The sequence below is a fragment of the Agelaius phoeniceus genome, chromosome 2 (assembly GCF_051311805.1).
Source record: "Agelaius phoeniceus isolate bAgePho1 chromosome 2, bAgePho1.hap1, whole genome shotgun sequence".
Lineage (NCBI taxonomy): Eukaryota > Metazoa > Chordata > Aves > Passeriformes > Icteridae > Agelaius > Agelaius phoeniceus.
Window position 1 is genome coordinate 87,568,457 of NC_135266.1, and position 13,756 is coordinate 87,582,212.

The 13,756-nt window shown below is 51.1% G+C and overlaps 1 protein-coding gene across 1 annotated transcript in view; it reads right to left on the reverse strand.

Annotated features, from left to right (window-relative positions):
- CAPN5 (calpain 5) overlaps positions 1-7,160 on the reverse strand; it is a 52,546-nt gene extending 45,386 nt beyond the window's left edge. The window contains exon 1 of the mRNA XM_054654905.2: positions 7,048-7,160. The gene's annotated coding sequence lies outside the window, so the exon portion shown is untranslated. The remainder of the gene's footprint in view (positions 1-7,047) is intronic.
- Between the last annotated feature and the right edge of the window lie 6,596 nt (positions 7,161-13,756).

Here is a 13,756-nt window from a genome sequence, read left to right on the forward strand (position 1 = left end):
CTCACAAGCCTAAAGGTCTGAATGCAAGTTCCCACTGTCTTAATTTGAGCTCTTCAAACTGTTTCTGCCTTGGATGCTGCAACTCCCCCAACCTCCAGCCAGCTTTTCCCCCCATTATTCCTTCATTTCAGCAGTGCTGCTCTTCTCTAAACACAGAGGTAAGAGTTTGCCAAACAACCCTTGGAACAGAAAGGCTGCTGCTTTCTCCTGGCAGGGACTGGACATAACCTTTCCCCTTCCTTCAGGGAGATGGATACAGGTCACAATCCTGGGCACTGCATCCACTCTGTGTTCCAGATCATAGAGTAATGGAATGGTTTGGGTGGGAAGGGATCTTAAAGGTCATAAAGTCCAACACCTTCTGCCATGGACAGGTGTCCATGTCCTTTTCAGTGAGGATTCCTCCTCTTACGAAGACCTATTGCTTCGTTGCAGCCCAGCAAGGCTGGTGCTTGCTCCTGATGCCAGACCCATCACCCTGCTCTCACCCAAACAAAACTGCCCACCACTGCTCTGAGGTCTGTCTGGATTCCCTGCATGGCCTGGCTTGCCCTCAGGAGGAGGCTCAGAGCATGTTCCTAACCCATGCTGAGCAGCAAGCAGAGAGTGTGGGTTGAGCACAGCACTCTGGGATCGGGACTAAGCCCCCTCCTCCTCTCCCAGACACTGCCCTGGCCCAAGTCCTTGCTCTGCATCTCTTCAGACACTCTGATGTTGCAGCAGCTCCCAGCTGGAGCAGCGAGTCTGGGAACATGGATGAGATGCACCCTGTGACACAGGGAGGAGTTTCACTCCCCTGCACGGGACAGGACCCTGACACAGCCCCGTGTTAGATGCAATAAATCACCACTCTCCTGCTCCTGCATGAAGACCTGCCAGGATCCAAAGGCAGCACTTGCTGGGCAGGCATCCAGCACCCACCATCCCCATCCTGCACTCATGCAGCAGTGGTAGTCTGGCTCTGAAAAAGTAGAGTTTGCAGCTGCAGCTTTTATCAAATCAAGGCTTCCCCTTGCTCAGCAGAGAAATCACCTCCCTTAATCACCCCTAAGCAATTCTCACAGTATTTACACATGCTCAGACAACTGGTAGGACCAGCTCTTCAAGGATTTGGGAGCAACAAGCCTGCAAACATTTCATAGTAAGCTTTTGATTATCAGGGTGTGCCTCAGAAAATATAAAACAAATGAAGCCCAAACCCAGAGAGACAAACAGACATGCATCCTTCGTCTCTGTACAGGACAGGAGGAAATGGTGGAACAGCCCAGGAGGGGCTGTGAAGGAATGGAGTCAACCAAAGCCACCTGCATCCTGCACCATGGAGTCAGGGGAGCTCAAACCAGTGGAAATGTGATGAAAACTGGGATGGAGGGTGCTTGCTGCAAGGGAGGGATGCCTTTTGTCACCCAGAGAAATCACTGTATGGATTATTTGGAGATGTAACCAAAAGAACTCCAGCAACAAGCACAAAAACATGGGGCAACATGGTTTAAGGGATGGTAATGCAGGAGCAGAGCTGGAGCTTTGCCCTTTTCCCCAGGAGCTCAGAGAGACCTGCTGCTGCCTGTCGTGCTGTAGCTACATAGGAAGCAATATTCTGGGTACCTTTCCTGGTCTGCCACAGCCCTGTTTGATAGCTATGTCTAGGTCACAGGATAAACCTTGAAGGAATCAACCAGGGCTGCAGTCTCCCTCACATAAGGATGAGCTGCAGCCAGGAGAGGAGAAAATTTCATAGAATCACGGAACCACAGAACGGTTTGGGTTGGAAAAGACCTTACAGATGATCTAGTTCTCTGCCATGAGGCATCTTTCATTAGACCAGGTTGCTCAAAGTCCCATCAAACCTGGCCTTGAACACTGCCGAGGATGGGGCATCCACAGCTTTACTGGGTGACCTGTGCCAGTGCCTCAACATCCTCACAGGAAAGAATTTCTTCCTACCATCTAATCTAATCTAAATCTGCTCTCTCTCAGTTTGAAGCCATTCCCTCTTGTCCTATCTCCCCATGCCCTTGTAAAACGTCTCAGCTCTCTTGCAGCCCCTTTATGTTTTGGAATGTGCTCTAAGGTCTCCTTGAACCCTTCTCTTCTCCAGGCTGAATAATTCCAACTCCCTCAGCCTGTTTTCATAGTGGAGGTGCTCCAGCCCTCTGACTGTCCTCATGGCCTCTCCTGGTGTCTTTCCAACACATCTGTCTACTACTGGGGGCTATAATAAGCTGGGAAAGTCCCTGCATGGTACGGAGAAGGAGCCCTCTCCCACAAATCATTTCAGAGCTTCACATTAAGGCTTCCAGCCTCCCAGCATGGGGCAGACTTTAGGTGGTTGGGATGCTTTATAGTCCCCTCTCCCTTTAACCTTCGTTCCCAATGGATGGAAGTCACAGGACAGGAGGGAACAGAGCTGATGCTCAGATGGATGGTGGAATGACTAAAACTGGTCATTTCTGCACAAGGGCAAACCAAGGGGCGGGGAGAGCTTTTCTCTGCCAGAAGAGTATTTTAAGGCAAAATGCATCAAAGTGTTATTGAACTGGGACACAAAAGCTGCAGGCAGGGGCTTAGGAGCTCAGTCCAGCCCCTCTGAAGGGCTGGACCAGGCCCAAAGGAGCCAGGCTCTGACCTAAATGCTGCAAACCCCGCGGGCTCCCAGCACGGCTTTGCAGGGGTATCATCTGTCACATCTCCAGTCCAGGAAGATCCCCAAAGCATGAGGATCTGCAATATTGGCTGAAAAACCAATGCATCACGCAGAAAAGCAAAAACTGTGAAGTCTCCTTGGCCACAGAGTGGAGCAGAAAGGATTTTTTCCCGGAGAGGATGAAAAACTCAATGGCAACCATTCCTATTTCCCTCCACAACCTGAAGAAGTCACCCCCATGTCAAAGGGGTGCCTCCTACAATGCAGGAGAATTTAGTAGGAATAAGCTATGGATGAATATTCTCCATGGTGTGAAAGGGAGAGCTCAGAGCAGGTAAAGGGTTAATGCAGCCAGACAAACGTGCTTCCATGAAGCCACCGGGTCTGTGTCCATTTTCTGCAGTGCCCTTTCTCCCTGGGTAATCAACTGGAAGTGAGCAGAGCGGAGTGATCACCGCCCCTCACTCCCCACCGGTGACACTGCCCTCGGGGCTGGGGCATGCAGGAGCCCCGTCTGCCTGGAGCAGGCCAGCACAAGCCCACTGCCAAGGAGGCTTTGTGCCCCACAGCCCCTCAGAGGAGCAGGTGAAGGCGAAGGCATGAAGACATAAGTGAGTAAATGGTGCCCAAGTGTGCCCTGCCCCACCACGGCACGAGCAGAGGGCAACAAACACCTCTGGGTGGGCTGAGGAGGCTTCTCTGTGGAAGGGGTTTCACCTCTGGACATCTGCAGAGAAAGGACAGCTCTGGAGATTAGCGAGGAGGAAGAGAGAGAGCGCCTGATCCCAGCCTTCAAGGCACAGCTGCATCCTTCTCCTTCTCTCTGTATTAACCTGATGCTGCCTGCTTGGAGAAAGCATTAGGAGAAGAATCTTGGCATCTCTGGACAGCCAAAAATATCCAATAATTAATGCACAAGCGTGAGCAGATTTAGAGGATGCACCCGTTCTTCGTATCATCATCCCCCAGCACAAATACTGTCTAAATTCCTCTTGGGATCAGAGCCAAAGCCTTTTTTAAAGCATGGATGCTTTGTTATTAATCTGTGCAGCAACCAGGAAAGGGAGAGATGGATTCATTTTTCTGAGGCATAATCAAAGACAAAAAATTATCTCAGCTGGGCATCATCTGCTTCATGGCTGGTCTGGTCCCACATCAGGAAGATGGTGAGACCAGCTTGTCTAACACAGCCCTTCCCAAAGGAGACACCAGGACAGGGTGTCTGGACCACAGAGTCCTGGCCTCCTACACTGACAAGTGCTAAGACCTCCTTCTATCACAGCCAAGCACCTTGCAAGAGAGGTGATGTGCTCTAATTCACACCCTCCTACTCTCCTCTGGTGTGACACAGTTGCAGAGCCTCTAGACAAGCCTCCTAAGCTAAACTGAATGAATTCACACCCCAGCAGCAACATTGCCCTCGGTTTAAATCGCTCTTCTGCCTGCCTGGAGCTCACCCCTTGGATATATTTGGAGTCAGCAAGCACATCCTCTCTCTGCCTTTGTTTCGCTGGGCTTGGCTTTTATAGCCTCGTATAATAGCTCTCCATCCCTCTGAGCAGCTTCAGAGCCCTTTTCCCTGCACCTGCTCCAGGCTGAGTTAATCCCTCTCAAGCACCAGATCGAAGAGCCTGGTCCTTCCACGTTAACTCTTCCGTACCCATGTCCCACAAACACCCTTTGCCTGTTTCCTTTCGCCTTTTTGCAACACTCCTGGGGGCATCCAGGACCAAAGCAGCCCTGAACCCCCAGTCTCAGCTATCCCAACATGATTCAATCTCTAAACACAGCACAAAGTCCAGACACAGCGTGCCCCACTGTACAGGCTGGTGTACAACTTAGGGGCCAGCCCCATAGCCTGAGCTCAGCTGCTGCCCTCTGGCCGAGCACCTCATCCACCTCTCAGCTTGGTTTTGCAGGCGGATCTCAGCATGAAAAATGAGAATGAGCTCAGATCCTCCCTTAAAGGCTTTAAGCAGATTTAAGCTCTGTTGCGTGGGCTTAATCTGTCCAGCAGTGCCCTTTGTCACCTCCCCCAGCCCCCCCGGCAGAAATCTTCTCCACTGACATATTCCCACATGCACCGTGTAAACTGCCAGCACATCCAGGTAAAGGAGACCTGGAGCATCTCCTTTCCCCAAAAATGAGAGCACAGCTACAGGTCAGTCCCCTTCAGTAACAGTTCTGGGTTTCCATCTCCTTCCACCTCAGGGGCTTGAGAATACCCAGGGTAGTTGTCAATTACCAGCTGAAAGCTCCCTTGAACAGAAAATGCCATGGTAGACAGCAGCTGAGCAGGGATTTTCCCGGGCTTGTGGCCGTGTCAAAGCCACACCTAAGTCATTTCATACAGGGACTGGGGTGCTGATGACAGGGAGCAGGCTGGACTTGAGTCTGCCACAAACCTGAGTGCCTTGGTCACGTCTCTTTGCCCCTATTTCATGTGTCACTGCTTTGCAGATGGAATTATTCCTTCTGCGTGTCATCATGGTGTCCTTACAACATGACAAAGGGACTTGATTTCTACTCTGAGCAGGGCCTGCTAGAGCAAGCCCTGCTGGCTTCCTCAAAACCTGCTTTTCCTTTTGCTCATGACTTGATCCTTAATTCTGATGCCAACAAGAAAGTTTTTCCCAACCATTTCTGGCACATGGCTGCTGGCAAGCACCAGCCACCGAGCGAGCCAGCCCCCACGCACACAGCAGCACCTGTACACATGCACCCACTGCAGGAGGGGTTCAGACCTCACATCCCACTCCTAAGGGTACAAAAAGGGTTTCTGAAAGAGCATCTCTCACTCCCTCTTGGGTTTTACAACCCCACTGCCTGGGTCATGGGCTGGAGCTGAGCCCCAGGTGATTCACATGAAAGAATTGCTTAAATAAGCAGAAGGCAGCTGATGTTCCTGGGAAGAGCAGGTGGAAATAGAACCCACCAGGAGAGATGTGCCTGTAGCAGTATGTTGCACTGAGCAGGAGTAAGGGGTGAGCACTTGCATCAGGCTCTGCACCTCCATCCATGCCTGACTCTACTGCTTTTCCCCTGCCCTAGTCCTTGCTGCCCCAAGGATGCTGCCAACAGGTGACTCCTGCTCTCACCTGTATGCCAAAATTTGTTCCTCCTCAACTCACTGCTACCCTGAGCAGCAGGGCCAGCCAGGCTCCCTGCACCTTGGGCTACCCACTCTTCATGTGCAGAGCAAGGGGTGAGAGATGCAGCTCCAGGGACCTTGTGTTGCCTTCCCTCCAGTTTAACAGCGGTTCAGCACACTTGGAACCCAGGCTGACCTGGGCAGGAGGATCCATGAAGATACGAGATGGGATGGAGATAAAAGGTGCCCTGGGGAAAGCCTGCAGCATGGTCCTTGCTGGATGCAGAAGACAAGCAGCTGAGGATTTAAGAGCATTCTCCACCATGCACCGAGCTCCCTGCTCTGCTTCCAGCTCCATTTGCCGTGGCTGCACTCCTCACCAAGCTCAGAGCTAGCACAGCATCCAGGCAGAAATGGTAACTGGTGATAAATAACTGGTTATATATCCAAGCACGACACAGGCTGGATCTGCAGAGCCAGGCGTGCAGCCCACGCTAACCTGCAGCTACCAGAGTGGGAGGTGAGGGATAGAAGACCAGAGCCACATCCAGTGGGACACCCTCTGCTAGAAAGCACCAAGCTCAAGCTCAAAATAACATGTTTCAGGGAAGGGAGGAAAGACTGGTATTTGGGAAATCCAGATTCCTATCTCTGCTTGGAAACCCCAAAAGCCATCAGTGTCCTGCACCCCAGCAGTGAGTTAGCCTTTCTTGAGAGCAGGAGCTCTCTCTCGCCTTAACTTTCCAGGAGACTTTCCAAAAGCCCCTGCGTTTGTCCCAAAAAAATGGAACAAAGAACAATACTGAAACCTCAGGATTTTTTTCTCAGGGCAGAAATCCTGCAGCTCTCCAGCCAGCACCCAGGCCTCGGTCTCAAAGTTTCTGTCCAGCCCGGCTCCACAAGCTGAACAGGGGGGCAGTTGTGGGATTTTAACCATCCGGGATGCAACTTTCCTATGCACCACGCCGAGTACCCCGACTTCAGCACCCCCAAACACCGGCGCTCACGCCAGCGCTTGCTGAAGGCAAAGGCAGCAGCGTGCTCCGCGCAGGGGAGGAGCAGGGTGCCCGCTTCGGGCTTTTTTTCCCCAAAAACCCTTTAGGCACACACGCACACGCTCACGTACCAACACACACTGCCCCCACCCCGGAGTGCAGCTGCTACGCGGTTCCCAAAGCCACAGGTGCCCCCGAGCATCCCCCGAGGACGCGGCGGGACCCCCGGGCGGGGCGCGGAGCCGTCCCCCCGCGGCGGGAGCAGCGGCGGCGCTGCAGGGCCGAGCCACCCCCTCCCGGGGCCGGGGTCGCCTTACCTGCCCGGGGCTGGTGCGGGTGCCCGGTGCCGGTGCCGCCGCTCCGGGCGCGCCGCTGCCCGCAGCGCTTCGCCTCCCGCAAGCACCGCCCCGACGGGCGGGCCGGGACCGCGCCTGCGCCCCGCACCGCGCTCCGGGCGCCACGGAACCGGCACCGGCACCGGGACACGCCACGGAACCGGCACCGACACCGCGAGTGGCACCCGGGGGTGGGAACCGGCACCGGGAATGGGAAACGGCGCGGGGATCGGGAATGGTAACTGGGAACCGGATCGGGAACTGGACAGCGAACCGGCACCGGGAACTCTCACTAGGAATGGGAACCGGCACCGGAAACTGGCGCTCCCCACTGCTGGGAACTGTGGTCACTACTGGGAGTGGGGACTGGCACCACCCGGTAGTGGGAAATAGGAGCGGCGCCAGCTGGCGCTGGTCCAGGACTTGGGGACCAGTCTGGTGAACCGGGATCGAGGTCCAACATTGCCCGGGCACCAGGACATGGCATCATCCAGGAAATGGGCCCGTCATTGGGAACAGGAATGGGGAACTGGGGCTACCCTGACACCAGCAGCACCAGCTGGGAACTGGAACTGGGACCAGCACCTGCATACCTGGACACTGGCATTACCACTGGGACCTTCCAGGCACTGGCACTTGGCCCAGCATTGCCCTGGCACCGGATAGTAGAACAAGGCACTGCCTGGGACCTTGCCCTGGCTCTGGGAACTGGACAGGCTGGAGCACCATGCACCACCACCAGCTGGGCCACCGAGACACCAGGGAGCTGGGAGGCATTGGGACATAACCCATGGAGGGTGCAGGGGAGAGTCATCAGAGACTGTAGGCTCTGGGTGCAAAGGGCACATCCCCTGTAAGGAATAGCATGGGACATGGTCACAGAGGTTGAGGAGATGTGTTTTCCAGCCCAAGACCAAAGTTAATCCCCTTTTCTCTTTTGTAAGAGGGAAGCTGAGGCACTGGGAGGGGGAGGATCAGAGGCTGGGCATGCACTTGGCCCACCTGCATATCCATGGAGGTTGATGTGCAACAGGCATCGTGGGGCTGGTGATGGGGCAAGGTGTCTAGACTGCTGGAAAATTTTCCCAGCTCACAAAAAGACATTCAAGAGGGGAAAACCAAACAAGAGCTGCACAAAAGTGCATCCCCCTCGGTGGGAAGGAGCCAGTGAGGTTTTACAGACCCACTGTCAGGGGCAGCTCTGATCTGATGCTCTGACTTGACACACAAGCCTTATTGGTAGTGTTCATGGTTGATCATAATTTAAGCCAAAAATAGATGGCAAGGAAAGAACAACTAAAGAAAACATTTGGAAGTGACAAGAATAAACTTCTCACATTTAAAATCGTGGGTGGTCAGACTCTTCTAAACAACAACAAAAAAAGGGCTAAAAAACCAGGGTTAGCTGGTGCCTGCCAGTGACAGTGTGTACGCTTAAGGACATCTGCTTGCCACATTAGCAGTAATGCAGTGAAATTTTGGTGATAAAATTAGAAAGGAGGCTGTGCCCAGAGCAGCGCTGGCCTGGCACAGGCTTCTGTTCCTGTCGAGGTGTCACCTGCAGCTGTACGTGGTCACCACGAATCACATGAGTGATTCACCTCTGCTAGGACCAGCCATTTCTTCCAGTTTCTCATTATCTGAAACCCTCCTGAACTTCTCCTATTATGGTATTTTCCTGTTAGTTTTGTAATTTCATTACTTATTCAATTCCTACAATATTTGTGCTACAATTATTTCAATTAATTTATTAGTTAAATGAATAGGAAAGCCAAAAATCTGTAGTTGCACAAAAGGCTTTGTTTGGCAGCAAAAGCTGTTTTCTAACATTTTCCTTCTCATTGCTTGTTTTCCCCTCTCCCCCAGAGATCTCAGGGCTGCTCAAAACCAGGTGTTTCATACACCTCTGTTCTTTCCCCTCATTAAAATCACCCCAGAAAATAGCCCTAACCCCTGCTGTATTTATGTCTCCAGCCTTTCCATGTGCAGTGCTGAACCATCATCCCTCCATGGTGGCAAACTCCAGCAGCAAAAGGCAAAGAACAAAATAAAAGACAAACCCTCAGTCTATGAAGATTTTTAAGGGGGAAGAGCAGACCCTAAACAGGTCTCCAATCTCAGAATCCCTTTAATAGCCTTAAAAGCAGCTGCCAGGCAGACTTGGGCAGGGATGGAAGGTGCTGCTGCTGCCCCCTGGGAGGGCAAGGAGAGCATAGAGCCTCTTTTGATTTGTGGTGTGCTTTAATTGAGAGACACTCCATCAGTGTAAATTAATTAATGTGGTCATCCATCCTTCCTCTCACCAGTACAGGTACCTCTTGCCCAGTTAGCCAGTGTGGGCTTGCTTTAATAGAAAGTAATTTCCTACTGAGCTGTGTCACCAATTTGACCCCAAAGCTGCTGAAGGGGAGGATCTCACTGCTGGGGACATGGGGACAGAGGGGCACAGGGTGAAGTTTGTCACCCACAGGGGTGATGAGTGATGCTGTGTAGAGCTGGATGAAAGGATTAAAAAGAGGAAAAATGAAAAGAGAAAAAGAGACAAATCAACAGCAGGAGCCTGGCTTTTATTTTGTTAGCAGGCTGGAAAGCACTAGGGAAAAGCTGGAAAACATTAGGGAGAAGCTCTTCCACCGCATTTAAGCAGCAAGTGGGTCCCCAGACATTCCTCTTGCCCCACAGGGAAGTGGAGCCCCAGCCTGCACTCGTGGCAGGCCCAGATCTTCCTGATTAACTTAGTTGCATTTTCGATTTCAGCCTCTGTGGGGGAAGGAAAATTATGTAAATAGGATTTATAACGACACTTCACGTGTCCTCAGTGCCATGCAAATGAAGCCACAGTGACAGGGCTGACATGGAGGCTGTGCAGGGGAAAGGAAGAAATAACAATGCTTTAAAACCAGACCCCAAAAATAAGTAGGAATAAGGTAAAAGGCAAAGTGGATGAGGAAAGCTGCAGCCAGTGACTCCTCCAACAAATAGAATATCATGATTCACTCTGGGATTTCAAAGCAGATAACTTAGTGAGGTTTTCCTTCCTCCCAGGAATATTTGTTGTTCATTCTCATTCTGGGGACCCCCAAGGTGATATTTTATCCCAGGATGGTTTGAAGTGAGTGTCTGCCTGCCCAAAGCAATGGGAGTTGAAGAGCTGCTCAATCCTGCCATCCCTGCTCCTGCAAGGCCAGCTTTCCCCTCCCAAGGGCATGTTTGGGTGAGAAAAGTGAGATAATTGCAGGTGGGCAGTTGGTGACTGTATCCTCACTTTTATACCATGGAGGTTCAGGGAGCAACCTCCAACAGCCCCATCCCCAAGGCAGGAGCTGCCTGGGGAGAGTTCTAAGCACTGGTGAGTGATCCCATCAGGTTGCAATCTGCTGCTCCTCTTTGAAGACATCACAAAATGGGCCTCTGGTTGTCCATCTGCACTTGAATTAAATCTCATTGTTCTGAATTCTGCAAAGTTTTTCATCCCTGAGTTGCAGCCTCTGGAATACCAGTAATGTATTCTCTCCTTTCCCTCTCCACATGATTGCAGCATAATCTCCTACTCACTTGATTTATTTAGGCAGGCCTTCAGATGCTCCAGTAATGGGAGTCATTTAGGTCCCTCTGCAGATATGTATTTATTTATTGCTGTTCATTTAAACTGCAGAGCCAGTTGGCAGGAGGGACACAAGACTGGGGTCACAAGGATGTTAAATTATTCGCTGTCAAAAATAGCTGGTTGAGAAAGTTAAATTAAGCAAGGTCACTCAAGGTCATAGTCAATCACCAGTGGGAGGAGATGGGCATTAGTTAGCTCTTTTATTTATGGGGGTCATCCTGACCAAAGGACCAGCAGTTGTAACAAAAGGCAAACTGTAGCAACTCGTATTTTTGGCAGAAGCAGCTCTTGGATGAGAAGCTGAATTGCTGCCCTTGACCAGGTTGGAGAAGTTGAAGCTATTGGAAGGCAATGTTGTGATGTTCAGCAAGACCCTGTGGAGCCCCACAAAGCATGGGTAGGGGACTTTCTCCTTTCAAAGCCTGTCTCAGGGCTGAACGCAGCAATGCTCCTTCCACAAAAACCTTTGCCAGCGGCTGGGGAGGTGCTTAGCAGGGGAGAGGTCTCAGAAGGCACCTGAGATACTTGGGGATATCTTTGGTCACTCATGCAGACAGGCTCTTGCCTGAGATTTTGTCACCTTCCTCGGCAGACAGTTCAGAAGCTGCATATCCATCCTGCTAATAGTTGTATTTCATTTCCCATTTGAACTTCATCAGCAGCTTCCTGCTATTATGGGACCTTGTAACACCCTTTTCCTCCTAGTTTAAGATTGCCTAGGGTTAGGCTCCTCCTCCCTTTCCATTCTCCTGTACCATGCACTGCCAGGGTCATGATTTGGTGGTGGAATGGCTGGGCTCAATGACCTTAGAGCACTTGCCCAACTCAAGTAAGTCTATGACCAGTTTAAGCAGGAAATAAACTGGGTAGGAATAACCTGACAGTCAGAAGATCTTCACTTTGTAGCTTGCTGCACGACCTTGCCCAGGAGAGCAGCACGAACAGGACAGCCAAGTATTTAATGGCAGCAATGACATCTCTGCCCAAAGATCTGTATTGTAAATGTTCATGATGAGAAGACCCCATTTTTCCCAGTTTCTGCAGACAATGTGAGGTGGAAACCATCAGGCCTGATGAAAGCCACCCTCTGCCCCACTGAATACACTGGCTGTGGTTCGGGGTGCACATGCACTGTGATCTGCACCGCGGCCGGCTGTAAACAGCTCATGCTAATTGAGAACTCTGCTGGGAAATCCATACCATTAATTAATTGTCTTTATCAGCACTCGCTTCTGCACAGTCACAAATCAAGCAGCTCTCTACTGGGCTGTCTGCTCGTAAAGCAACGTGGAAGGCAAACAGCAAGGAGCTCCTTGATTAGAGGAGTGAAATCAGGGCATCAGGATTTGTACTGGAGGAGAGGGTTGATGCTGCACCTGAGATCAGGGTGGGAGCTGTGGCCCTGAGAGATGCTGAGACTGGCCTTTCCCTGAAAATCTAGTGAGGTAAATCAGCAGAGGAAAGGTTATCTGGGATTGTATCTAAAGAAGGTAACTCAGATATCACAAACCAAGCTCTGGCAGCACCTGGCTGCTTAAGCATTTAGTCTTCTCCTCTATCGTGAATCCTCCTTGAATTCTTCTCGTTAGAGGTGACACCAGGTGACACAAGCATGGGAAATGGGGCTGAGGTCCCCTGTCTCATGGCCATGTGAGCAGCCTTTTGCCCAGCACTGCATAATCAGAAGAAAGCTGGACTTACTCTAACACCTTCCCTGCTCTGCATTGCTCTGGCTCCTACATGAGTGCTTCACAGAACCACAGAATGGTTTGGGTTGGAAGGGACCTTAAAGATCACCTAATAACAGCCCCCCTTCCATGGACAGGAACATCTTGCTAGACCAGGTTGCTCCAAGCCCCATCCAACCTGTCCTTGACCACATCCAGGGATAGGTAGGGCCTCTGTTACAGAGACAGGCTGAGAGAGTTAGTGTCATTCAGCCTGGAGAAGAGAAGGCTCCAGGGAGACCTTAGAGCATATTCCAGTGCCTAAAGGGGCTACAAGAGAGCTGCAAAGGGACTTTTAACAAGGGCATGGAGTGGTAGGACATGCGGGAATGGCTTCAAAGTGACAAGGAAGGTTTAGATTAGGTATTAGCAAGAAATTAATTCATGTGAGGGTGGTGAGGCACTGGCACAGATTGCCCAGAGAAGCTGCAGCTGCTCCATCCCTGGAAGTGTTCAAGGCCAGGCTGGATAAGGGCCTGGAGCAACCTGGTCTAGTGAAAAGTGTTCTGTCCATGGCAGGGGGTTTGGAACTAAATGGCCATTTAGTTCCCTGCCAACACAAACCATTCTACAATTCCTGGCCACAAACCCTCCAGGACTTTGGTCATCATTCAGCCATGACCACCTTTCTGGAGGGGGCCAGGGCTCAGCTGCTTTGGCAGGAGTGCACCTCTGCCTGAGAGCAGACAGTGTTATAGAAGTTCAGTCAATTATCTTGATTTTTACACGGGATTTTCCACAGTGAGAAGCAAGACTGTTTGGAAAACAAGCAGGTTGCCAGCAATCCTACATTCCCTAGAGTGGAGAGGAATGAAAAGAGCAAATGGCACCGCTGTCCTCTCAACTGCTCTTTGTTTATGACAGGTCAGGAGCCACCTTAACAAATGCTGATCCAAACAGTCCTGACAAGCATTTTTCAGGCAATTTGCCTGCCCTTTCTATTCTTCACTGAAAAAAGGAAGTTTTTTTCCACTTCTGCCACCATCTCTGCCTTCACCTCCCAGCAGAGAGACATGGAAACTACTAATTCCAGCAGCTCCTGAGCTGGGCAAGGCAGAGCTGCAGATCAAGGCTCTTCCACAAAACTCATCTTGCAGATAAGTAGCTTGTTTGATGTAAGATCAAATAAGATCTTGGATTGACAAGCCTAAATCATCCCTGGGATCACTTGAATTACTTTGGATTTACACTGGTATAACAGAGACCTAGTTTTGCTTGATAAAATCTTCCCTCTCTTACCAGACATGCTCTCTGTGCAAAAGCAGTGGCTTGTTCCTGAAGGACTCACAGAAAGGCAGAATTTACTTTTCCTAAGGAAATTTTGGAAAACCCTACTGTGTTTTGAGTCTCTCCTTGT